This window comes from Pristiophorus japonicus, chromosome 2, assembly GCF_044704955.1.
Source record: "Pristiophorus japonicus isolate sPriJap1 chromosome 2, sPriJap1.hap1, whole genome shotgun sequence".
In the NCBI taxonomy this organism is placed as follows: Eukaryota; Metazoa; Chordata; class Chondrichthyes; family Pristiophoridae; genus Pristiophorus; species Pristiophorus japonicus.
In genome coordinates this window covers 303,959,252-303,985,869 of record NC_091978.1, presented here as the reverse complement: position 1 = coordinate 303,985,869, position 26,618 = coordinate 303,959,252, and the positions used below count along the sequence as shown (strand labels likewise).

General features: G+C 45.8%; 1 protein-coding gene across 5 annotated transcripts in view; it reads left to right on the top strand.

The window, feature by feature from the left end:
* Positions 1 to 26,618, top strand: part of LOC139247491 (E3 ubiquitin-protein ligase MARCHF1-like) — an 801,353-nt gene that overhangs the window by 752,722 nt on the left and 22,013 nt on the right. The gene's annotated exons all lie outside the window — the stretch shown is intronic.

Genomic DNA, 26,618 nt, shown 5'->3' with positions numbered 1-26,618 from the left:
GCTTAACAGGTGAGGGAAAGGGCACCCAGAGTCTTGGACACAACATTCAAGGCCTTTGTGTAGGGAGTGAGCACTGGAAGAGAGGTCCTTTACCCACAGGGGGCCAGGAAGAAAGAATGATGTGGGACTAATTTGCCAAGGCATCACTGCAAGCAGTGTTACTCCCAGGACATGGCTCCAGTGCCCAAAGAAGATTCATGAACTCAGACCAGTGGTCAAGGTCAGTGAATTAATCTTCAAAAGCCATCTCCTACCTTTATCCTCACATCAGTGCACCAGTAGCCTCACACACACTGTTCAATGCACGACCCCCCATCACTCACCTACCAACAATCTCTACTAAACACGAGACACACCTCACATTTCTAGCTTCACCTCAACCCCTTGGAGGAGATGGTGCAGGCCATTCTTGGCGGGGGTATGGCTCAGCCCTTGGCCAGCAGCAGGGCTGAAAGAGTACAAGATGCTGATATCCTTTTCCATTATCCTCTTTCTCACATTCCGCTTCCCATTATCTCACAATCATTTCTGATGTACAAGCTGCACATTTTGTAGGCATGCACCTCCTGCTTTCCTCCCTCCCCTTACCACAACCCTACCTTTCAGCCTTCCTCATTTCAGATACCAAGAAATCGAGCCTGCCCAACCAGTGAATGAACAAAAAGAGAGAGAGGAGAGTGAAGAAGAAAAAGAAGAACCACGATCACTGGATTTCACACTCCCAGCCACCAGCTCCTCGAGGTCATCCTGCAAGGCTGTCTGCAGTCTTCCCGACTGAAAGCTTTCCATAAGCCATGCTGCAGTCATGGGGATTGCGCTGAGTAGGAGCACTAGGATAGGCAAAGGCACACGCAAGACAATCACCAAGAGAATGTGTAGTGCATGGAGAAAGAGTCAGACTGAACACAAAGAGTCAGACTGAGCTCAAAGTAAAGTGTGACCTTATTCTTTTATTGCAGGTCTCCAGAGTGCCTCTCCAACCTTAAATATTTATGCTCCCAAGAGATTATGGGATCCCTTGGGACTCCAGGGGTTGAGCTCCCTGGTGGCTGTACAGAGTAAATACAAGTCCACATATATAACAACACTCCCCCCGCCAAGTCAGTAGTGTAACTAGTTACATGTGAGTCGATCTGGGGCCCTTCTTGCCCTGGTTGATCGTCTCGGTGTGAAAGCTGGTGTGTTGAATCATTTGTTGGGCCCTCGCTGGGCTGCTGTACAGCTGGCCTTGCTGGGCTGTCTGGTGTGTTGGGTCCTGCTGGGCTGCTGTGGATGATGGGTTCTGCTTCGTGGTCAACCGTGGTGCCGGTTGCAACTGGTGTGTATGTTGGGGGATCAAAAAAGTTAAGGTCCGAGGTGGGTTGCTCAGGATAGTCCGTGAATCTGAGTTTGATTTGGTCCAAGTGTTTCCGGTGAATGAGTCCATTTGAAAGTTTGACCCGAAACACCCTGCCCCCTCTTTGGCCATGACAGTGCTGGGAAGTCACTCGGGACCTTGTCCATAATTTAATACAAATACAGGATCATTGATTTCAATCTTGCGTGACGCAGTTGCGCTATCATGATATGCACTTTGTTGAAGCCGCCTGCTCTCTACCTGTTCATGTAGATCAGGGTGAACTAACAAGAGCCTTGTCTTTAGTGCTCTTTTCATGAGCAGTTCAGCAGGTAGGATCCCGTGAATGAGTGAGGTCTCATGCGGTAGCTAAGCAGGACTCGGGATAGGTGAGCCTGCAGTGAGCCTTTAGTTCAAGCCTTGCTTGATGGTTTGCACTGCTCTCTCTGCCTGACCATTGGACGCTGGTTTAAATGGGGCAGATGTGACATGTTTGATCCCGTTACGAGTCATGAATTCTTTGAACTCAACACTGGTGAAACATGGCTCGTTGTCGCTCACCAGGACATCAGATAAACCATGAGTGGCAGCAGAAGTGCTAGCCGACATTATCTCACATTCAATCCACTTGGAATACGCATCTACAACCATAAGGAACATTTTACCCAAGAACGGGCCTGCATAGTCGACGTGTACCCTAGATCACGGTTTGGAGAGCCAAGACCATAAACTTAGCGGTGCCTCTCTGGGTCCATTGCTTAACTATGAACATGTATTACATCTGTGAACGCAGGACTCTAAGTTCGCATCAATACCGGGCCACCACACATGGGATCTGGCTATCACTTTCTTCATTACGATGCCTGGGTGGGTACTGTGGAGGTCTCTAATGAAAGTGCCCCTGCCCTTTTTAGGCACCACTACCCGATTACCCCATAGGAGGCAGTTTGCCTGTATAGACATTTCATCTTTGCTCCGCTGGTACGGCTTTATTTCTTCCTGCATCTCTAACGGGACACTGGACCAGCTCCCGTGAAGCACATAGTTTTTACTAAGGACAGCAAGCTTTCCTGGCTCGTCCAGGTTCTAATCTGTCAAGCAATGTCTCTGCCCTTCTTGGGGACCACTACTTGATTGCCCCACAGAAGGCAGTCTGCCTGTATAGACATTTCATCTTTGCGCCGCTGGAACGGCTTTATCTCTTCCTGCATTTCCACTGGGTCACTGGACCAGCTCCCGTGAAGCACACAGCTTTTGACTAGAGATAATAAGGGGTCCTGGCTTGTCCAGGTTTTGCTCTACCGGGCAGTGACAGGTGATTGCTCACTCTCAAATGCTTCCATAACCGTGGCTAGATCTGCGGGATGCGTCTTTTTTGCACCCGCGTGGTGGGCAATGGCAGCCTACTGAGAGCATCGGCGCAGTTTTCTGTGCCTGGCCTGTGGCGGATGGCATAGTTGTATGCGGACAACGTAAGCACCCATCTCTGGATGCGGGCCGATGCGTTGGTATTTATTCTGTTACTTTCGGAAAACAGGGATATAAGTGGCTTATGGTCAGTTTCCAATTCGAATTTTAGTCCAAACAGGTATTGATGCATTTTCTTTACCCCATAGACATACGCTAACGCTTCTTTTTAAATCATGCTGTAGGCTCTCTCAGACAGACTCCTGGATGTATAAGCAACCAGTTGCAGTTTCCCTAAATCATTAGCTTGTTGCAATACACACCCGACGCCATATGACGATGCATCACAAGCTAGTACCAAACACTTACATGGATCATACAACACAAGCAAGTTGTTTGAGTCTAACAATTTTCTCGCTTTTACAAAGGCATTTTCTTGGCTTTTGCCCCAAACCCATTCGCCCCCTTTTCGTAGTAAGACATGTAATGGTTCTAGAAGTGTGCTGAGACCCGGTAAGTAGTTACCAAAGTAGTTCAAGAGTCCCAGAAACGACCGCAGCTCCATCACGTCCTGTGGCCTTGATGCATTCTCGATTGCTTCCGTCTTCACGTTGGTGGGCCTGATGCCGTCCGCCGCAATCCTCCTTCCAAAAAACTCCACTTCAGGCGCCAAGAATACGTACTTCAAGCATTTTAACCTGAGCCCCACGTGGTTGAGTCGACTAAGAACCTCCTCCAGGTTCTGCAGGTGCTCGACTGTGTTCCGACCTGTGACCAAGATGTCGTCCTGGAAGACCACAGTGTGCGGTACCGACTTCAGTAAACTTTCCATGTTTCTCTGGAATATCGCGGCCGCTGATCGGATTCCAAACGGGCATCTGTTATAAACAAAAAGACCCTTGTTGAAACAGGTGAGTGCCTTCGATGATTCCTCCAGTTCCTGCATCATGTAGGCTGAAATCAGATCCAGCTTCGTGAACGTCTTTCCTCCCGCCAGCGTTGCAAAGAGGTCATCAGCCTTTGGTAGTTGGTATTGGTCCTGCAGGGAGAAATGATTGATAGTTACTTTGTAATCGCCACAGATTCTGATGGTGCCGTCTCCCTTGAGGACTGGGACAATAGGACTGGCCCACTCGTTGAACTCGATCGGTGAAATGATGCCCTCTCTTTGCAGCCGGTCTAGCTCGATCTCTACCCGTTCTCTCATCATGTACAGTACTGCTATCGCCTTGTGATGGATGGGTCGCGCTCCCCGGAATTAGGTGGATCTGCACTTTTGCTCCTTGGAATTTCCCGATGCTTGGTTCGAACAGCGAAGGAAATTTGTTTAAGACTTGGGCACACGAAGTGTCGTCAGCGGGCGATAGCGCTCGGACGTCGTCCCAGTTCCAGCGTATCTTTCCCAGCCAGCTCCTGCCAAGCAGCATGGGACCATTGCCCAGTACCACCCAGAGTGGTAGCTTGTGCACCGCTCCGGCATAGGAGACCTTTACAGTAGCACTGCCGATTACAGAAATCAGTTCTTTAGTGTAAATTCTTAGTTTCGTGCGAACTGGAGTTAAGACTGGCCTTGAGGCCTTGTTACACCACAATCTTTCGGAAGTTGTTTTGCCCTTGATGGACTGTCGCCTCATATAGCGACCGCCAATAATCAAGTCTGAAAAAACAGTCGGTACAGCCTTCCAGAGATGTTAAATGGTGGCTACTTAAGGGGATGAGAAGGTGCTTCCCTCAGAGGTAACAGCCAGTGCGATGTTTACACAGAACACGGTGCATGAGCCTCCGAGTTTGCACCGGCAGAAGCACATAACAGTTCAGCGTTATGCTAAACTTTGATGTGTGCATTACTGTACCACCAGCGGCGCATTCTACAAGCTCTAGCAAGGCAGTGTCAAGAGAGAAGGGCTGTTGGCCGTGTCAGCGGCCGAAGGAGGAGAGCCCCCAGACATCAGAGCAGGAGGCCTTACCCTCATGGCTTCACCGGCGGCAGTGCTCATACCTGAACCTATCTGAGGAGCAATCTGTCAGAAGGCTGCGCTTCTGAAGGAGGTCGTTACAGAGAAATGCCATCTTCTGCAGGCAGACCTTCAACCTCACCAGGACTGCGCTGCCTGTCGCAGTGAAGGCCATGGTGGCACTCATCTTCTATGCATCCGGCTCCTTCCAGGCTGCATCAGGGGACATATGCAGCGCCTGACAATTCGTAGCATATCGCTGCATCCGTGACGTCAAATAGGCACTCTACATATGTAGAATAGACTTCATTATTTTCAAGAGGACAAGGGAACGCGTATGTGGGTAACCAAGCATAGCAGGCTTCTCTAGGGTGTAAGGAGCAATTGACTGCATGCACGTGGCCTTGCGAGCAGCATTCCGAATGCAGAGGTCTTCAGAAAGAGAAAAGGATGCTACTCACTCACATGATGCCTTTATCCTGCGGGAGAGCACTGTGCCTTGACTGTTTCCGCCACCACAGCAAGACCGAGACTGGCTGCTCGGGGACAAAGGATACGGCCGGGACACCTGGCAAATGACTCTCCTGTGCAACTCCTCCACAGAGCCAGAGGAATGCTACAATGAGAGCCATGTCACCACCCGCAACATCATCGAGCAGATAATAGGGATGTTGAAGCAGTGATTCTGATGCCTGGACCACTCTGGAGGCAGCCTTCAATACTCCCCTCAACAGGTCTCACTATTCATTGTGGTGTGCTGCATGCTGTACAACTTGACCATCATGAGGAGCCAGGCATTGCCAGTGGGGCTCGCAGGCCGACCTCAGGAGGAGGAGAGGGAGGAGGAGGAGGAACAGGAACAGGAGCCTGGCAACGCCCCAAATGTCCAGCAACATGACAAGGACCAGCAGCAGCCACAGAGGAGGCAACGTGCCAATGTTGGCTGTGCCATGGCAATTCCACAGCGGCTCATAAGTGAGCGCTTCGTTTAAATGGAGGTAGCTGAGGGATGCAGCTAATAATGACCACTAATAATGCCACATCCCCATCACAACTAACAGTCAGACACCAGAGACTGAAGGAAACGTTTGAACTAACTATTTATTTGCAAACATTCCTCAAACAACCCCAAAAACCCCACCCCCTCCAATAAAACAAAATGGAGCACCCACCCCTTCAAAAAGCACAACAGATGCTGAAACTTTCCAACATATGTATTTAGGTCCCATGGGGACACATTTACTCAGTGGGTCTTCCTCTGGTATTTCCCACCCATCTGCCTCACCTACTGCTCCTCCTCAATGGGCTTTCAGTGCCTGCAGCAAGGCTGCTTGAGGGCTGCTGTATGTCTGAGGGAGACTGGACAGATGGCCTAGCACGACACCCTGGAACAGCTCTGGGCTTGGAAGGCCTGGCTGCTGACAGCATCGCCTGAGAATGGATGGCGCCAATCCTGGATGGCTGAGGTGCAGGTGCAAAGGCGGCATGGCAGTGGTGGGAGCCAGGATGATGCCCTCCTGAGGGAAGACATCAGGATCTATCTCGACCGACTGGCTGCCACTCCCCTGGGGCAGAGCCTCAGCATCCGAAGCAATCTGTTGGAGCACAAATTACTGGCATACTTCAGCACAGTAACCTCCCCGTTGGACTGATGGGGACCAAGACACAGTGGTAGCAGTCAGTGGTCACGTGGCATCAATTTAAACCTGCATCAGAGCACACAGCTCATTTATGGCACCACGCACTGACGATATGGCACAATGCATAAGAACGTAAGAAATAGGAGCAGGAGTATGCCATTTGGCCCCTCGGGCCTGCTCCGCCATTCATTAAGCCTTTGGCTGATCTTATCTTGGCCCCAACTCCACTTTCCTGTCCGCTCCCCATAACCCTTAACTCCTTTATCATTCAAATAACTGTCTATCTCAACCTTAAATATATTCAATGACCCAGCCTCCACAGCTCTCTGACATAGAGAATTCCAAAAATTCACGACCCTCTGAGAGAAGAAATTCCTCCTCATCTCCGTTTTAAATAGGCGACCCCTTATTCTGAAACTATGCCCCCTAGTTCTAGATTCCCCCACTTGGGGAAACATCCTCTCTGCATCGACCCTGTCAAGCTCCCTCTGAATCTTATATGTTTCAATAAGATCACCTCTCATTCTTCTAAACTCCAATGAGTACAGTTGAGTATAAACTGCTCAATCTTTCTTCAAAAGACAACCCCTTCATCTCAGGCATCAACCTAGTGAATCTTCTCTGAACTGCATCCAATGCAAGCATACCCCTCCTTAAATATGCTGTACTCCAGGTATGGTACAGTATAGCAAGACTTCCCTACTTGTATACTCCATTCCCCTTGCAATAAAGGCTAATATTCCATTTGTCTTCCTAATTACTTGCTGTGCCTGCATGCTAACTTTTTGTGTTTCATGTACAAGGACCCCCAGATCCCTCTGTACTGTAGCATTTTGTAATCTCTCTCCATTTAAATAATTTTTTGCTTTTTTATTCTTCCTACCAAAATGGATAACCTCACATTTTCCCACATTATACTCCATCTGCCAAATTTTTGCCTACTGACTTAACCTATCTATATCCCTTTGCAGATTCTTTGTGGCCGCTTCACAACTTGCTTTCCTATCTATCTTTGTATCATCAACAAATTAAACTTGGTCCCTTCTCCAAGTCATTAATAGAGATTGTAAATAGTTGAGGCCCAGCACTGATCCCTGTGGCACCCCACTAGTTACAGTTTGCCAATCTGAAAATGACCCATTTATCCTGACTCTCTGCTTTCTGTTAGTTAGCCAATCCTCTATCCACCACTATCTATATAGGGAGGCTTCTTCACAACTTGCTTTCCTACCTATCTTTGTATCATCAGCAAACTTGGCTACATTGCACTCAGTCCCTTCATCCAAGTCATTAATATAGATTGTAAATAGTTGAGGCCCAGCACTGATCCCTGTGGCACCCCACTAGTTACAGTTTGCCAACCTGAAAATATTAGTTCCAACTCCGTGAGCTCTTATCTTGTGCAGTAACCTGCCCTATTTTGTTGGAGTAGTGCGTTACCGGTTATGGCCACCATTAAACTCCCACGGAATCTCGCGGGAGTCGGTAATGGCACCGGGCGCGGGTGATCAGTTGTTTGCATTCTGTTAGCGTCTCCTTAGTGTCCAAACTATAAAAAGGACATAGAAGCACTGGAGAAAGTGCAAAGAAGATTTACAAGGATGGCACCAGAATTGAACAGCTATCGGGAAAGACTCAACAGGTTACGGGTGACCTGATCGAGGTCTTTAAAATTATTAATGGGTTTGACAGGGTAGATGTGGAGGGAACTTTAACCCCTAAAATTGGGTGGATTGGGATTAGTTCAGATGTTAAAAATTTCAAAATCTCAATCCCGATCCCAACCAGACTCTAACTCGCTCATATTGTAGAATCATAGGGCTAGACTATCCAGTATAGTCGCTATTGCCCAAAAATGGGCGATATTTCCAGCCTTAGTGCTTTTTTTATTTTTCAGGATCGCTGGAATAGCGCTCATTTCAAAAACTGCTAGCTTCGCCTTTTTAATTTGGGCGATAGCCTTAGCAATGTGAAATGGGCCTTAGTGCTATATTTAGTCATGCAGGGCTGGCGTCCATAGCAACAACCATTCTGCACATGCACGGTTTTTTTTCAGGCAAAGAACTTTTCCTACGACAGAGAGAACAGGGGACCTGGTCCCCATTAAAACATTATAGAACCTTTCTTTTATTCTATCCCCTGTTGCTTTATAAAATAAAATCTATCAGCCAACTGAGGTGAACGCCATTTCCTTCCTCATGGGATGACATGCTTCTACTTCTGCTTCTACTTGTACTGTAGACCAGAGGGGGGGAAAATCCATAATTAATATTAACCCTGACATTACAGCAATGTACTTGTATGTAACTTTTCTCATTTTATTCTCCCATCTCTATTCTGCAGCATGTGATTAGTGATCAATACTGGTTAAGAAATTACAGGCCCCATCACTATAAATTGCTATAAACGCCCTTAATTTGTCCTCAACAAATACAAAGTGATTAGATGATTGGCAAGATTCAAAAAGGCCCTTAAAATAACTCACAAATTGATTCTCCTGACAGCCTTTCACTACAGAACCTCCCTGTAGTGCCGAGTATTGCCGAGTTATTGCAGCCTATTTTTGGGCCAGCGATCATTTGGGCAAAGTGTGGGCGAAATACCGAAAGTAGTACTCGCCGATAATCTGGGCCAAAATCGGGCGCGTTTCCATTATGAGCACTATTCTCGGCCTTGCACGAGGATGACATCATATATATTTTTTTAAAGTAGGCCGGGCGATGCAGCTCATTCAGCAGTGCCGAAAGTTGGGCCGGCGATAAATGGGCTATAATCGGGCGCTATTTTCCACTTTTCAGCAAATATGGGTGATAGCCTTCATTTCAGCTCTTATATGGGCGCTAAATGGGCGATAAATGGACGATGATGTGCTGAAAGTCTAGCCCATAGAATGAATCATAGAATGGTTACAGCACAGAAAGAGGCCATTTGGCCCATTGAGGCTATGTCGGCTCTCTGCAAGAGCACTTCAGCTAGTCTCACTCCCCCACCCTTACCCCGTAGCCCTGCAGTTTTTTACCTTCAGGTACTTATCCAATTCCCTTTTGAAAGCCACAATTGAATCTGCTCCACCATCCTCTCAGGCAGTGCATTCCAGACCTTAATCATTCACTGCGTAAAAAAGTATTTTCTCATGTCGCCTTAAATCTGTATCCTCTAGGTCTCGACCCTTCCACCAATGAAAACAGTTTCTCGCTATCTACTCTGTCTAGACCTCTCATGATTTTGAATACCTCTATCAAATCTCCTCTAAACCTTCTCTGCTCTAAGGAGAACAACCCCAGTTTCTCCAATCTATCCATGTAGCTGAAGTCTCTCAACCTTGGAACCATTCATGTAAATCTTTTCTGCACCTTCTCTAAGGTCTTCACATCCTTCCTAAAGTGTGGTGCCCAGAATTGGACACAATACTCCAGTTGAGGCCGAACCAGTGTTTCATAATGGTTCATCATAACTTCCTTGCTTTTGTACTCTATGGCCAGAATTTTCCTTACCTTGGTAAAGGGGTGGATTTACAATCTTATGCAAGATCAGCGGAAGAGCTGTGAAATCCCTGACAAACAGTGTAAGTGGTGCTTACAATGTGTTTCTGAGATTTCTGCAGCTCCTCCGTTGAAGTTAACAATGGACAAGTGAGAGAACCTCTGCAGAAATTCACCCTAAAGTCTCAGACTGAAAATTTAAATTAGTTATATTCAGGGACTGAAAGCAAATTGAATCAGTGGAGTGAGTGATGAGAATGAAATTGTTATGGCTGATGACTTGATTTAATGCATAACTGGACAATCACAGTATACTGTAAGAAAAATCTGACCAGAAACAACACAAAAATTCATTTAAATGGGATTTGTCATTTTCTATAGTGCTGATCAATTCACTGCAATTACTGTTGAGTTGGAAGGTAACAGCCGAGAATGGCCAGTGAAAAATGTATTTCTCTCACCATCCAGGGTAGCACTTACATCCCTTCAGAAATTTCTGAATTAACATTTACCAGCAGCTTTTCAAGTAGAACAGAATCTCCATCAATCTGTTAGCTGATGTAATCAACATGTTTTTATTTTCTAAATTAATTGTGTGAGGCCAGGAGGAGCCTGCATGATTCAATGCTCACCCTCCCCGAGATGTCCTCCCCTCTCCCTTTTGTGCTTGTAATTGCAGCTTGGCTCCACAGAGGAGCCACTGGACTTTCTAACCCCCCCACCCCCCAACCCCACTCCCCCCCGGCTCTCACCATCATCCCACTCCCCCCTACTCCTCCGTGCCTGTCAGTGCTTGTTGAGAATGAACAGCAATTTGAAAAATGTTAAGCTTGGTTGGATTTTAACTGGTATTTGTTTTGTAGGTTTGATGTCCTTGGTTCTGTTAATAGTTTATGGAACAATTCGGGACCTGTAATTGCATGTTGCAGCTGTGCGAAAAACAGTTCCTCACAACTGTTATTAATAGCTTCAGTGTTCAGAATTACTGCATGAAAAAATTCAGTCTATGCTCCCTTTAGCACTCTCATGCAGTTTTGACACAGGCTGTTTAATTTCATTTTGCAGATCAATAACAACAACAAAACAACAACCTGTATTTATATAGCACCTTTAAAGTGGTGAAACATCCCAAAGCGCTTCACAGGAGTATTATGAGACAAAAAATTTGATACCGAACCATATAAGGAGAAATTAGGGCAGGTGACCAAAAGCTTGGTCAAAGAGGTAAGTTTTAAGGAGTGGATTAAAGGAAGAAAGAGAGGTAGAGAGACAGAAAGGTTTAGGCAGGAAATTCCAGAGCTTGGGGCCTAGGCAACATAAAGCACGGCCGCCAATGGTTGAGCAATTATAATCAGGAATGCTGAAGGGGGCAGAATTAGAGGAGTGCAGATATCCCAGGTGTTGAAGGAGGTTGCAGAAATAAGGAGGGGGCGAGGCTATGGAGGGATTTGAAAACAAGAATGAGATTTTTGAAATCGAGTTGTTGTTTAAACGAGAGCCAATGTAGGTCAGCGAGCACAGGGGTAATAGGTGAGCGGGACTTGGTGCGAGTTAGGACATGGGCAGCCGAGTTTTGGATCACCTCAAGTTTACATAGGGTAGAATGTGGGAGGCCAGCCAGGAGTGCATTGGAATGGTCAAGTCTAGAGATAACAAAGGCATGAATGAGGGCTTCAGCAGGAGATGAGCTGAGGCAAGGTCGGAGACAGGTGATGTTACGGAGGTGGAAATAGGTGGTCTTAGTTATGCTGCGGATATGTGGTCGAAAGCTCATTTCGGGGTCAAATATGACACCAAGGTTCCGAACAGTCTGGTTCAGCCTCAGACAGAAATTGGGGAGAGGGATACTGTCAGTGGCTAGGGAACGGATTCTGTGGCGGGGACTGAAAACAATGGCTTCTGTCTTCCCAATAGAAAATTTCTGGATGTCGGACAAGCAATCTGACAATTTGGAGACCATGGAGGAGTCAAGAGAATTTGTAGTGAGGTAGAGCTAGGTGTTATCAGTGTACTTGTGGAAACTGAAGCTGTTTTCGGATGATATCGCCAAGGGGCAATATGTAGAAGAGAAATAGGAAGAGGTCAAGGATAGATCCTTGGGGGACACCAGAGGTAACGATGGGGGAGCAGGAAGAGAAACCATTGCAGGTGATGGAACCAGGTGAGTGAAGTCCCACCCAGCTAGATGGTGGTGGAGAGGCATTGGAGAAGGACGGAGTTGTCAGCCGTGTCAAAGTCTGCAGACAGGTTAAGAAGACGAGGCGGGATAATCTCCCTTTGTCACAGTAACGAAGGATGTCATTTGTGACTTTGATGAGAGTTGTTTGGGTACTGTGGCAGGTGCGGAAACTGGTTTGAAGGGATTCAAACTTGGAGTTGCGGGAAAGATGGACACGGATTTGGGAGGCGACATTCAAGAACTTTGGAGAGGAAAGGGCGATTGGAGATGCGGTGGTAGTTTTCAAGGACAGAGGGGTCGAGGGTTGTTTCTTTGGGGAGAGGGGTGATGACAGCAGATTTGAGGGAAAGGGGGACAGTACCTGAGGAGAGAGAACTGTTAGAAATGTCAGCTAACATGGGAGCCAGAAAAGGAAGTTGAGTTGTCAGCAATTTGATGGGAATAGGTTCAAGGGACCAGGAAGTGGATCTGATGGGCAAGATGAGCTCAGAGTGGTCAAGGGGAGATCGGAGAGAAACTGGAGAAAGATGTGAGGTCAGGTCTAGGGCAAGGGGGATCCTTAGAGGAGGTTTGGCTCAGTGAGCTAGGGGAAGATCAGGGCTGTACGAGGGGAATGGCCAAGAGAAAGTAATTGGTTTAATAAGGACTAGGACATCAAAGGTGGTGGTGAGGATGTAATTGAGCAGATCGGTAGCTGAAGAAATGTCATGGTGAATGGAGGGTCAGAGGCTGGGCATTCGGGAGTTCAGAAGTGCAGTTGTAAGTAACGAGATCAGACATTCACTACTTACTTCTGTGGCAAGAAATGTTGATGTTCTAAAATACCACTTTGTTGTTCTGTACTCTGTCACCCAATACAGGGCACAGTAGCTTTCTGGGATGTTTGAATTGAAAACAAGAGTTGCTCTGACACGTTTCTGTTGATAAAAGTGTGTATAATACTGCCCTCTTGTGGTATATGTGTGTTCCCCTGGTACAGCCTTCTTGTGGTATATATATGTATGGCAACAAATCTAAGTTAAGGAAATTAAGTTATAAAATCTCTAGAGGGGTGAAAATTCCCTTAGGTTCCTTTTTGGGCCTGAAATGGACGACGCTGCTGCAAGTGAGCGGCTTGAGACTATCCCGAGCTCAGACCTCAGACCTCAGTACCAGAATTGAGTGGACATAAGCTTGTGTTCATTTTATAAGTGAACATTTTATAAAGATCCATGTCAGAACGCTTGCCTCACTGACAGAAAATGATGTTGCAATGAAATAGGGTCCTAGAAATGGCAGTAAAATCAAGTAATTTTGGGGCCAGTTGTGTTTAGGAGCTCCAGCCTTTTAACATCTCCTTACACAAGTGTTTCTGGATGTTTACTCTCATGATTAGATTTAACTGTAAGAAGTGCACTCAGTGCTGTTATGACTTAAGCAGGGTGAGCAATTTTCTATTCAGTCATCGGAATCGCCACTTATCGCCCATTTAACTGCTAAGATTGAGTTTGACGCCCATGTTTGATTATAAATAGAAACTAACGCCCAATTATCACCCATTTATCGCCAGCGTAACTTTCGGCATACAATTAACACTGGGAATTAGTTGAACCGCCCGCCCATATTTTTTTAATAAAATCTGACGTCATCACTCGTGCACTGCCCAGAAGACTGTTGATAATGGAAACTAAGCCCAAATACCGCCCAGATTATCACCGAGTGCTACTTTCAGCATCTCGCCCATATAGCGCCCAAATGATCGCTCACCCAAAAAGACGCTCAAGAAAAGCTGCACTCACCTGACCATGACCCAGAGGTATGGACGCCATTTTGTAATTCGGAGGACTTTTCATAAAAGGCTACTTCAAGTTCATGGGAGCATTGAAGTAATTTGTGAGAGCTTTTAAGGTCATTTTAAAATCTCTTGATAACCATCTAATCACATTGTGATGAATTTTGAGTTTATATTGCATTTTTAGAGGACACTTTAACAATTTTTAAGATATAATAGGGCATTTATGGTAATGGGGCCTATAATTTCTCAGCCAGTATTGATGACAACTCACATGCTGTAGAATAGAGATGGGACAAGGTTTATTGAAGAGCATTATGTGCTCAATCAAGGTGGCAGATTGCTGAGGAGGAAACCTTACACCCAATGTATTTACAGGGATAAGTGATCAAACCTGGACTTGTCTGATAACACGTGCCTTAGGAGGCTGAAAGGAGGTCATCAGTGAGATTGCCAACTAATTAAGGGAGATCTGCCGCCTATCAGCCTACCATCAGGAATGCACTGCCCGTTGAGGTCAAGGTTACTGCGGCACTTTCCTTCTATGCATCGGGCTCCTTTCAGGCCTCAGTTGGCGATATTTGCGGTATCTCTCAGCATGCCACGCATTGTTGCATTTGACAGGTGACTGAAACCCTTTATAAACTTCCCTATGACCAGGGAGGCACAGAGTGAGAGGGCTTTGAGTTTCTCGAGAATAGCAAACTTCCCCAAGGTGCAGGGAGCAAAAGACTGTATGCACAGTCTGCGAGCACCTTTTCAGGATGCAGAGGTGTTTCGGAACCGAAAGGGATTCCACTCCCTGAATATGCAACTCGTTGTCGACCACAAGCAAATAATCATAGCAGTAAATGCAAAATTTCCAGGGAGCATCGATGATGCGCATATCTTGTGTGAGAGCACTATCTCTGACCTATTTAAGAGTCAGCCACAAGGTCACGGTTGGATGCAGAGAGCATATTTCCACTCATAGGGGCAACTAAAACTAGGGGACATAGGGCTAGAACCTTCACTTTTGTGGTTATCACCAAAAATAGGTGATATTTCCAGCGTGGGCGGTAAAAAAGGGGTTTCAGATCGCCGGCTTCTCGCCCATTCTCAAACCACCTAGTCTCCACTTTTTGAAAATGGGCGTTACCACAAGCGATATAAAATTGGCGGTAACATTAAATTTTTTTGACCTTCTGCCGTAAAGTGTGGCTGTCCTTAGCAACGGCATGGCAACGTTCGATTCCCGCGATTCTGGAGGTCAAGGGTCACCATGACATGCGCAGAAGAGGAGACAGAGAGAGAGGGAGCTCAGAGGGACTGAAGGCGTGGCTGGGTGTGGTGTGGCTGCATTGGGAGGAAGGAGGGAGACTTTAAACTTCACAGCAAGTAGGCAAACAAAAATTAGCTCATACCAGCCACATATTTGACCGAATTTGCCCTATAATGGAGCGAGAGGAGGAGGCATCACAGCACGCTGTGGAGACTTTCGCTGGAGAGAGCAGTGAGGTGGGAGAGGAGCACATAGGAGGCCACAAAAGAGCCAGGAGGTTCTCGGACGAGGCAAATGCCTCCCTCCTGCAAGAGATCAAGTTATTCTGGGGTGATTTGACACAGGGAAGGCGTGGGAAGCCCACCCCAAAGGCCTACCAGAAGATATGGACCGAGATAGCAGAGGTACTCTCGTCGGCGACCAAAGAGGTGCATGAGGGCAACCAATGCCGCAAACGATGGAACGACCTTGTGGGATCCGCAAGAGTAAGTATTACATTGATTTACATGTACTTATTTATTTATATAATTTGATTTGTAACAGTCATGAGTGACTATCAGCAGATGTGAGGTCTTGCACTTTTACCGGAAATGTTTTACCCAAAGCCTGCGGTCACGGTGTACGTCTTTAGGTAAAGAATGATAACATCTATCGGTTATGTGTTGTATCAGCGTCTGTGACAGTACCTAGCAATGATAATACGCAATCATCTAATGCCATGTCGTCCTGTCACCTTTTACAGAAGAAGCTATTGACAATGAGGTCCGTGCAGAGGCGAACTGGGGGGCCACCAGTTCCCAGCGATATCACAGAGATGGAGGAGCGACTGCTTGCACTCATGGGGAAGCAACCCCGGACAGCCGTGGATGCATCTGTAGACCCTGAAATGATGCTACATGAATAAAGCTTACACCATTGCATCATGTAAAGTCTATAGATGCCACGCCCACTCATATCCGAACAATCATATATGATAAATGATTTCTAAAAGTGTCATAGAAATAATGCTGGCCTAATGAAAATCATTGCAATGCACAATGTGCTGATGGTCGTGAAATGTGATGTGTGTGATGATTTTGATAGCGGTGGTGCTTTTGTCATGCATATAGACCAGTTAGCCTAACATCTGTGGTTGGGAAAATGTTGGAGACCATTATTAAAGAAGCAGTAGCAGGACATTTGAAAAAGCAAAATCGGTCAGGCAGAGTCAGCATGGATTTATGAAGGGGAAGTCATGTTTGACAAATTTACTGGAATTCTTTGAGGATGTAATGAACAGGGTGGATAAAGGGGAACCAGTGGATGTGGTGTATTTGGACTTCCAGAAGGCATTTGACAAGGTGCCACATAAAAGGTTACTGCACAAGATAAAAGTTCATGGGGTTGGGGGTAATATATTAGCATGGATAGAGGATTGGCTAACTAACAGAAAACAGAGAGTCGGGATAAATGGTTCATTCTCTGGTTGGCAACCAGTCACTAGTGGGGTGCCACAGGGATCAGTGCAAGGACCCCAACTATTTACAATCTTTATTAACAACTTAGAAGAAGGGACTGTAGTCAAGTTTGCTGACAATACAAAGATAGGAGGAAAAGCAATGTGTGAGGACACAAAAAATATGCAAAAGGACATAGACAGGCTAAGTGAGTGGGCAAAAATTTGGCAGATGGAGTATAATGTTGGAAAGTGTGAGGTCATGCACTTTGGCAGAAAAAATCAAAGAGCAAGTTATTATTTAAATGGAGAAAGATTGCAAAGTGCTGCAGTACTGGGGGTACTTGTGCATGAAACACAAAAGGATAGTATGCAGGTACAGCAAGTATTCAGGAAGGCGAATGGAATCTTGGCCTTTATTGCAAAGGGGGTGGAGTATAAAAGTAGAGAAGTCTTGATACAGCTATACAGGGTATTGGTGAGACCACACCTGGAATACTGCGTGCAGTTTTGGTTTCCATATTTACGAAAGGATACACTTGCTTTGGAGGCAGTTCAGAGAAGGTTCACTAGTTTAATTCCGGAGATGAGGGGGTTGACATGAGGAAAGATTGAGTAGGTTAGGCCTCTATTCATTGGAATTCAGAAGAATGAGAGCTGATCTTATCGAAACATATAAGATTATGATGGGGCTTGACAAGGTGGATGCAGAGAGGATGGTTCCACTGATGGGGGAGACTAGAACTAGAGGGCATGATCTTAGAATAAGGGGCCGCCCATTTCAAATTGAGATGAGGAGAAATTTCTTCTCTCAGAGGGTTGTTAGTCTGTGGAATTCACTGCCTCAGAGAGCTGTGGTAGCTGGGACATTGAATAAATTTAAGACAGAAAGAGACAGTTTCTTAACTGATAAGGGGATAAGGGGTTATGGGGAGCGGGCGGGGAAGTGGAGCTGAGTCCATGATCAGATTTTATTGAATGGCGGAGCTGGCTCGAGGGGTCGTATGGCCTACTCCTGTTCCTATTTCTTATCTTTTTATTTTCTTATATGCTGTGTATAGCGCTGGACTCACCTTGTCACCTGAGCACCCCCTTCTCCTCTAATAATCTCATTTGTGTCTTGCAGCTCAGCCAGCAGCGCGGCCCCAGGCAAGACCACAGAGGCCAGAAGGTGGGGGCGTGGGGCAGGAGTCGAGGATGATCCTACTACATCTGGTGCTGAGGAGCTCCGATTCTCGTCCGTCAATCCACTAGTTCTGTTCTCCGCGGATGAGAGCGCGGACTTCGAAGAACCTGCATCACCACACTCCAGAAGCCATTCCACCCCAAGGCCATCTAGTGGTTCTCCGGTCATTCCCGCCTCCACTCTGGAGGTACCGGCCCCAAGCACCTCTCCACAGGACACCCCATTTGTCCCCAGGACGGTGCCGACCCCGCGGAGGCCTCATGGACACGGCAGGTCTGTTCTACGAGTGCGACAGAGCTGGTACAGTTGTCCAGGAGGACTGTAGACATTGGTGACCAGCTCATTGAAGCATTGGGGGGCTTATCGCAACAGCTGGCCACCATGGCCGAGTACATTCCGCGGATGGCGGAGGCCCTGGATGCGATAGCCAGGAACACTGCTGCCACAGGCCTCCCAGTGGTCCCTGAGCGTGGCACTCCACCCCTAGGTTCCGCACCACCACTGTGAATGACAGATGAGAGCAAGGACCATGATCCTGCTTCTGCATCAGAGAATGTTGCCTTCTCGGCACGTCCCGCTCCTGTACCCGTGCAACGACCGCATCTGCCTTCATCCCCCCCAATGAGGCACCACCTGAGGAGCTCTTCGGCCAGGCGCTGTGGAGTGAGGAGGGGAGGGGGTCGAAGTGGGGAGGTGAAGATGATGGAAGGAAAGTGAGGTGCATGTGTGCAGGTGATGGCTGTGTTATGTCTCCATCTGGGTGTATGCAATTTGTTGCAATGTATGGGGGCTGGGGACCACGCTCCTGCTTTGCCTTTGTATTCTGTGTTGCTGGACATGTTGAACATGTGATTTATGTCCATGGTGGAAAAAGTGGGGTGTGGGCGGGGCTTGGGTGTGATTGGCTGTGTTACTTATGATTTCATACCAATGTTGGTATTTAACTTTTGTTATTGAACTAGCCTTCTTGCGCATTATCTAGATAGCTGGACCATTACACACTGGTTATTCCTTACCATGAAAGGGTTAAATACAACTTAACATCAATCAACGTAAACTTTAACTGGCACCAAGGTGATGGGCACCATTGATGTCTGAGCTGCACACACACAGCAGTGTGTCAGCGTTGTCACTCACATCAGCGCTCTTTCAGGCAAATCTGTCCGATATCAGCTCCACACGTAACAGTGGGATTTAACAAATGCCAGCCACACCGCTGGCATTCGTTCCAGTTAGTTCCACTTTTTGTGGGCGGTTTTTTGAGCGAGCGATATTGTGTTCAATATGTGTGTGAGGTGTTGAAATTGACGATGGGCGATCTCCATGGCCGCTAGTTTGGGTAAATATGTTCTTTACGACAAAAAACAGTGGGTGGGCGTTAATATTGAATCTCGGCATTAATTCCGTGTGGAAAGTAACACTGGGCAATATTATGGCTGTTGATTTCGCCCATTCTGCTGATTCAGCCTCAAAAAAGTGGGCGGGCGATGATATTTTTTCCCGGCGTTTAGCACATGGGGAAAGTAACGCTCGGTGATAAGTCTCCTAAAAGAGCTCGTCAGTTTCTATTTTGTGCAAAATGGGCAATATATGGCCTTTATACGTCATTTCAGCGGTAACATGGGTGTTAAGTGGTCGTTAAGCATGCAAAAAAAGTGGAGGTTCTCGTCCATTGTCTTATTAGGGGCCGCCCATTTAAAACTGAGATGAGGAGAAATTTCTTCTCTAGGAGGGTTATAAATCCATGGAATAATCTGCCATAGAGAGCTGTGGAGGCTTGGTCATTGAATATATTTAAGGCGGAGATAGATAGATCTTTGAGCGATAAGGGAGTAAAGGGTTATGTGGAGCGGGCAGGGAAGTGGAGCTGAGTCCACGATCAGATCAGCCATGACCTTATTGAATGGCGGAACAGGCTCAAGGGGCCAAATGGCCTACTCCTGCTCCAATTCTTATGTTCTTATGTTCTTATAAAGGATATGGCCTTGCCAGCTGGCTCATGACCCCCATGCGTAAGCCCCATATGGAAGCCGAGAAGCGGTACAACAAAAGCCATATAGCCACATGCAGTATTGTCGAAAGGACAATTGGAGTGCTTAAGCAGCGCTTCAGATGCCTGGACCACTCAGGAGGCGACTTACAATACCACCCTGAGCAGATCACTGAGTTGGGGAAGTCCAGAAACAGGGGTCACAGTATAAGGATAAGGGGTAAGCCATTTAGGACAGAGATGAGGAGAAACTTCTTCACCCAGAGAGTGGTGAACCTGTGGAATTCTCTACCACAGAAAGTTGTTGAGGCCAATTCACTAAATATATTCAAAAAGGAGTTAGATGAGGTCCTTACTACTAGGGGGATCAAGGGGTATGGCGAGAAAGCAGGAATGGGGTACTGAAGTTGAATGTTCAGCCATGAACTCATTGAATGGCGGTGCAGGCTAGAAGGGCCGAATGGCCTACTCCTGCACCTATTTTCTATGTTTCTATGTTTCTATATTTCACTGTGGTGTGCTGCATGTCGCAAAACTTAGCTATCAGGAGGGACAAGAATTGCCAGATGGGACTGCCGGTCCACCTCAGGAGAGAGGGGAGGCGGAAGAGGAGGGTGAGGAGGTAGACGAGGGCATCAGGGAGGACAATCAGGCTGGCATTAAAGCCATGCCTCCATACCACCCTAGACCGCAGGAAAAGCCCCGTGGTAGTTACGCAGCTGCAAGCTTTGCGTGAAGTTACGTTGGTGACAGTTACAGTTGTGTTACGTTATGTTTCATCCTTACCTGGCCTGGCCATTGTTTGCAAACCTTGTATTGGTGTTTAGCCTTTCTGTTATTGAAAGAAACTGCACAACAATTTTAAGTTAAATAAAAATATTTAATGATTACAACATTTTTATTTAAATTGTTAACAAACATACATGTGAATATAAATACCCATCTACCCCCCTCCCCACCCCCACACCAAAAGTGACATTTTTTAAATAGCAGTAAAAACAGTAATATATAACAGTATAACAACAATAACAATTTTTCAAAAACAATTATAAATATAACGGCCACCCACCCAACAATCAATAAATTTATTAATAACAAGAACTGAACAATACAAAATACAAAAAAATACTGTCGTCCCCCTATTTGCGGCCACACCTTGCCTTGCCTTTAACCCCCTGGTCTGAACTCCCCCTCTCCCACTTACATACCCTCTTCTACCCACACCAAGCCACCTTGAAGCAGGGCACCTCGAGCGCTGCTGCTGTATGAGGGCTGACGGTGGCAGAGTCACAGTTGAGGCTGGAGAATCTGGAGAGAACATTTCCAAAGAAACATCCTCCGAGTCAGAAGCAACTGCTTCCACCTGACTCGTATCTGTCGACAAGGGCAGTATGGTATCTTGGGGTGCAGTGCCGTATCCCGAGACCATAGCCTGCCGTCTGGCATCCATGGAATCGGCCATTCTCTGCATTGCAGCAACCATCCACGGCATCTCCTCCGAGATTAATGAAGTCAGAGCGGCAACGTGCCCAGTTAACCCACCCATTGCCTGGAGGAGCTCTCGACCAATGTTGGCACTCGTCAGAATCATGTCCAGGTTGACATCTGCCGGTCTGGGAGCAATCCGACCTCACCGAACCAATCTCCACGGGGTCAGCGCAGGCATTGAACCACTCCGGAAGCCTTGCGGCAAGGGGTTTGGCCCTGCTGCTTCCTTGGTGGAGGAGGACATGGCTAATTTGCTTTGTGTGCAATTGAATGCATGGCTATATCTATGGTCTGAGAATAAATTAAATAAGATCGTGATTAGGAACTAACGCATGACACCAAGATTACCAGCTAAATTACAATCTAGCAGATCTACATTTGAATTAATGAGTCATTGCATCATTACAATTATAATTATAAATGTAATACTTACTCTTCCGGAACCAACAAGGTCTTGCAGCCCTTGTGGCATTAGTTTTGCCCACGGACTTCATGTGCCACCGATGACACGACTTCTGCGATCTCCGCCCAAATTCTCTGACAGACTTGTGGTGGGGGTTTCCCACGACCACCACTGATTAATTGGGCCCAACGAGTTTCCACCTCGTGGACCAGGGCAGCATTTGCCTCATCTGAAAATCTCTTGGCACGCCTTCTGCCACCCTTCTCTGCCATGCCACCAACATCACTCCCTTCGCCCACCTCCGCCACCTTGCCAACATCACTTAAACCGGGCTCGACGTACTCCATTCCTTTTTTTAGAATTATTCTGTCAAAAATCACCATCAGCTTTCCTCAAATGACTCTCTCTCTCTCTCTCTCTCTCTCTTTCAATTGTTATGCACATGTGCAGATGACTCCTGACCTCCCGAATCACGGGAAAAGTTAATCACCTAAATAAAAACCACGCATGCGCAGAATGGCCGTTGCCATGGACGCCGGCCTTGCACGATGGAATAAATCGCTATTGCCCCTTTTACATTGCGACAGCTAACGCCCAATGATTTTTAAATGGGTGATATTCCGGCGATCCCAAAAAATAGTAAAACCACTAACGCCAGAAATATTGCCCATTTTTGGGCGATATAGATGTCTAGCCCATAGAATCAGAGAAACTTACAGCAGCCATTCGGCGCATTGTGCCTGTGCTGGCTCTTTGAAAGAGCAGTTGCGCTCAGTCCCACACCCCCGCTTTTTGTCCATAACCCTGTAAGTTTCTCATCCTTAAGTAACTCTTGTGGCAGCGAGTTCCAACTCCCTTTTAAGATTACTTATGGAATCAGTATCCATCACCTTTTCAGGTAGAGCATTCCAAATCCCAAAAACTCTCTGAGTGAAAACGTTTCTCCTCATCTCCCCTCTAGATCTTTTGCCAATGATTTTGAATCTATGACCTGTAATTATTGATGCACTCGCTAGAATGAGTCGTTTTTCTCGATCTACTCTATCGAAATCATCTTAAAAACTTCTATTAGGTCACCTCTTCGCCTTCTCTGTTCCAAGGAGAACAGTCCTAACTTTTCCAGCCTCTCTTCATAGCTAAAGTTCCTCATCCCTGATTGCATCCTGGTAAACCTCCTCAGTGCACTTTCTAAGTGAGCAATGTCCTGACTTAATCTGAACCAATACATGACCTTGTGCTCAATTATTTTATAATTCTCTTTACCTGGATGATCCTCATGAATCTTTCATGTGAGCTTTTTGGAATTCTTAGTCTCTTTGTACATCTACTGTGCTCCATTTCTTTCTATTGCTGCTTCTATGAGGGTCTCAAAGAACCCGTACTGTTGTGTCTTGGTTTGGGGTATGATTTCCACAGCGGTTTCTCCCAATCCTCTGCCATAACTTCCGCAAAAGATTGGCGGAAACCATGAAAAGAAAGAAAGACTTACAATAATATAGCTCCTTTCATGCCCTCGGGATGTCACAAAATGCTTTACAGCCAAAGGAGTACATTTTTCTGATGTTTAGTCACTGGTGACTAGTCCGAGTCATTAGGAAATGCGGCAGCCAATTTGTGCACAGCAAGCTCCCACAAACAGCAGTGCGTTAATGACCAGATAATCTATTTTTTAGATGTTGCTTAAATGATAAGTATTTGCCAGGATGCCATGGAGAACTCTCCTGCTCTTCTTCAAAATAGTGTCATTCTTTTACATTCTTTTAAATCTTTTACATTCACCAGCAAAGACAGACGGGACCTCAGTTTAACGTCTCACATGAAAGACGGTACCTCCAACAGTGCAGCACTCCCTCAGTACTACACTGGAGTGTCAGCCTAGATTTTGTGCTCAAGTCTTTGGAGTGGGACTTGAACCCATAACCTTCTGACTCAGAGGCGAGTATGCTACCCACTGAGCCACAGCTGATGGAGAAATGACCTACACGACTGTTTCCACCATTTCTTCGGAGTCTCTGCCAATCTTTCGCTCAAATTACAGCAGGGAATCAGGAAAACCCCAGTGGAAATTCCAGATGTTCTTTGGGTCAGATATTGGCATAGCCATGTCAACGTAATATTTTTGTTGCTTTCGCTTTCAAGTTTATATTTCTTTATAGTGCACCAGCAATGTGCATAGGTTTGCCTGGTGCGTGTGACACCCTCAGGTCCTATTCTTGTAGCCTTCATCATCCTTATTTGTATCTACAAAGAACAAACCATTGGGAAAAATTGAAGGTAGGAAAAGAGGCATAAATTAAGCACATGGACAGCAGGGGAGAACATGACAAGTGAGACTTGAAGCGATTAGGAAAGAAGTTTAAAAAAAACAATTAAGAAGGCAAACAGGAACTATGAAATTTAATTATCATGGAACATAAAACAAAATAGTAAAATATTTTGCAGGCATATAAATTAAAAAAGGAAAGTCGGGATGGGAATAAGGCCACTAAGGGATGGAGAGGATAATACTACAGGCAACGATAGAGAGATGGCATTAGTATTAAACAATTAGTTTCCTTCAGGAATCACCAGGGAGATAGAACAGATGGAGATGACATTGGATGATGCGATTTAAAATAAAAATAAAAAATTAAAATTAAATTCAAATTAAAATAAAAAGTGTAGATATATTAAGTAAACTAATCAAACTCAAAGAGCATAAGACCCCTGGTCCAGATAGATTACAAAAGAATCTAGGGAAGAGATAGCATTACTACACAATAATTTGTTAGAAAAAAGGTGTAGTGCCAGAGGACTGGCAGATATCTAACGTAATACTTACATTTAAGAAGGGAGATAGAACATGTCCAGGGAACCATAGATTGGTCAGCTTAACATCGGTGGTAGGAAAAATAATTTAATTCCTACTAAAGGAGAAAATAGAAGAACATCTAGAAGCCAAAAGTATAACAATGAATAGTTAGCACGGATTTCAAAAGGAAAAGTCTTTGTTTGACCAACCTCATTACATTTTTTGAAGTATGAGACAAGGATAATACTGTAGATGTAATTTATCTATATTTTCAAAAGGCCTTCAATAAGGTACCACAAAATAAACTAATGGACAAGGTCAGAGAATGCGGAGTCAGGGGACAAGTAGCAGAATGGATCGCTAGCTGGCTTCAAAACAGAAAGCAGCGAGTAGGGGTAAAGGGTAGCTATTCACAGTGGCAGGAGGTGGATGGTGGTGTTCCACAAGGATTAGTGCTGGTACCACTGTTGTTCACAATTTATATTAACGATTTAGACTTTGCAATCAAAAACATAATTTATAAATTTGTGGATGACAGCAAATTGGGGGGTAATCAATACTGAGGAGGACTGCAACAAATTATAGGAAGACATTAATAAACTTGCAGAATGGGCGTATAATTGGCAAATGAATTTCAACACAGATAAATGTGAGGTATTACATTTTGGTAGGAAGGATAAGCAGATCACTTATTACTTGAAGGGCGTAAGTCTGGGTGGGGTAGAGGAGCAAAAGGATCTGAGTACAAATACACAAAATCGCTAAAAGTAGCGACAGAGGTTAGCAAGGCCATAAAAAAGCAAACCAAGCACTAGGGTGTAGGACGTGCAGAATTATCCCTCGCCCCATCCAACAGTTTATAGAGTTCAGATCCATGGAACAGACAACAGAGAAGATTTACAAGGATGATACCAGAAATGCGAGGGTATACATATCAGGAAAGGATGAACAGGCTGGGTCTATTTTCTCTTGAAAAAAGGCTGAGGAGTGACCTAATAGAGGTCTTTAAAATTATGAAAGGTTTTGATAGAATGTATACAAAGAGAGGGTATCCACTTGTGGGGAAGAGAATAACTAGAGACCATCAATATAAGATAGCCACCAAGAAATAGGGAATTCAGAAGTAACTTCTTTACCCAGAGAGTGGTGAGAATGTGGAACTCGCTACCACAGGGAGTGGTTGAAGCGAATAGTATAGATGCATTTAAGGAGAGGCTAGACAAACATATGAGGGAGAAGGGAATAGTGGGTTATCATAAAAATTTGGCAAAAAATGGCCAAAGAGTGTGGCCGCCACTCTTGTGCCAGCTGATGGTGGGTCCCGCGGCCTCCTCCATTTTTCCAGACCCGACAACTCAGCTATTAAGAAGTATTGCCCTGCAAAGAAAATCCACTGTGTACTCCGACTGAGTTTAATGCTGGGTCCAAAGCACACCAGGTAAACCCAGCTGCAAGAAGACGGACAGAGGTGCTGTCAGCACCTCTTAAAGGGAAACACACATCTTTCAGGTAAGTTTGCATTTAAGCTTTTGGATTGTTTTTTTTATTTTAATCAAGTAGTGGCTTGTTGCAATAGATGTTAAAAGTTTTTTTAAATGTGTAGGGAGTGCTGCTGGATGCTTGCAAGGCCTCAGCTGGTAAAGGAGACCTCTGAGAAGACAGAAAATGCTGGCAATACTCAGCATGTCAGGCAATATCCGTGGAGTGAGAAACCGAGTTCACGTTTCGGGTCGAGATGCTGCCTGACTTGCTGAGTATTTCCACCATTTTATGCTGTCATTTTAGATTTACAGCATCCGCTCGCAGAGGGAAGAGGAAGACATAGTAGAGGAAGAAGCAGAAGAAAGGATGCAACCTAGACAGCCCTTTCTGGTCAGGATATTCGGGATGGAATCATCCGCCTGCGGTCCATAACCCTAATTCCCCTTTCAATCTTAGTCCCATACCTTCCCTCTGTTACTGACCAGCACAGCATCCTCATGGCTACAATACTGAAATAAAAGCACCCGCAAACAAACTTTCGAATCTAACTTTATACAACTATCCATCTAATATGACATAAAAAGATCAACTCATCGCCCTTATGCATTCTCTTAGTAACTTTCTTGTATATGCTTATGCCTATCCTACCGATGTCACACAGTGCTACCCCAGTGGGTGCATCATGGCTGCTGGAAGGTTGCTAACTTTTAGTGAGGGACACTGAAAATGGTCTTACTGGTCAACCTTGAGGAGCTGGTGGCTAGGAATGTGAAATCGAGTGACGGTGTTTTTTCTTCTTTTCCTCCTTCCTC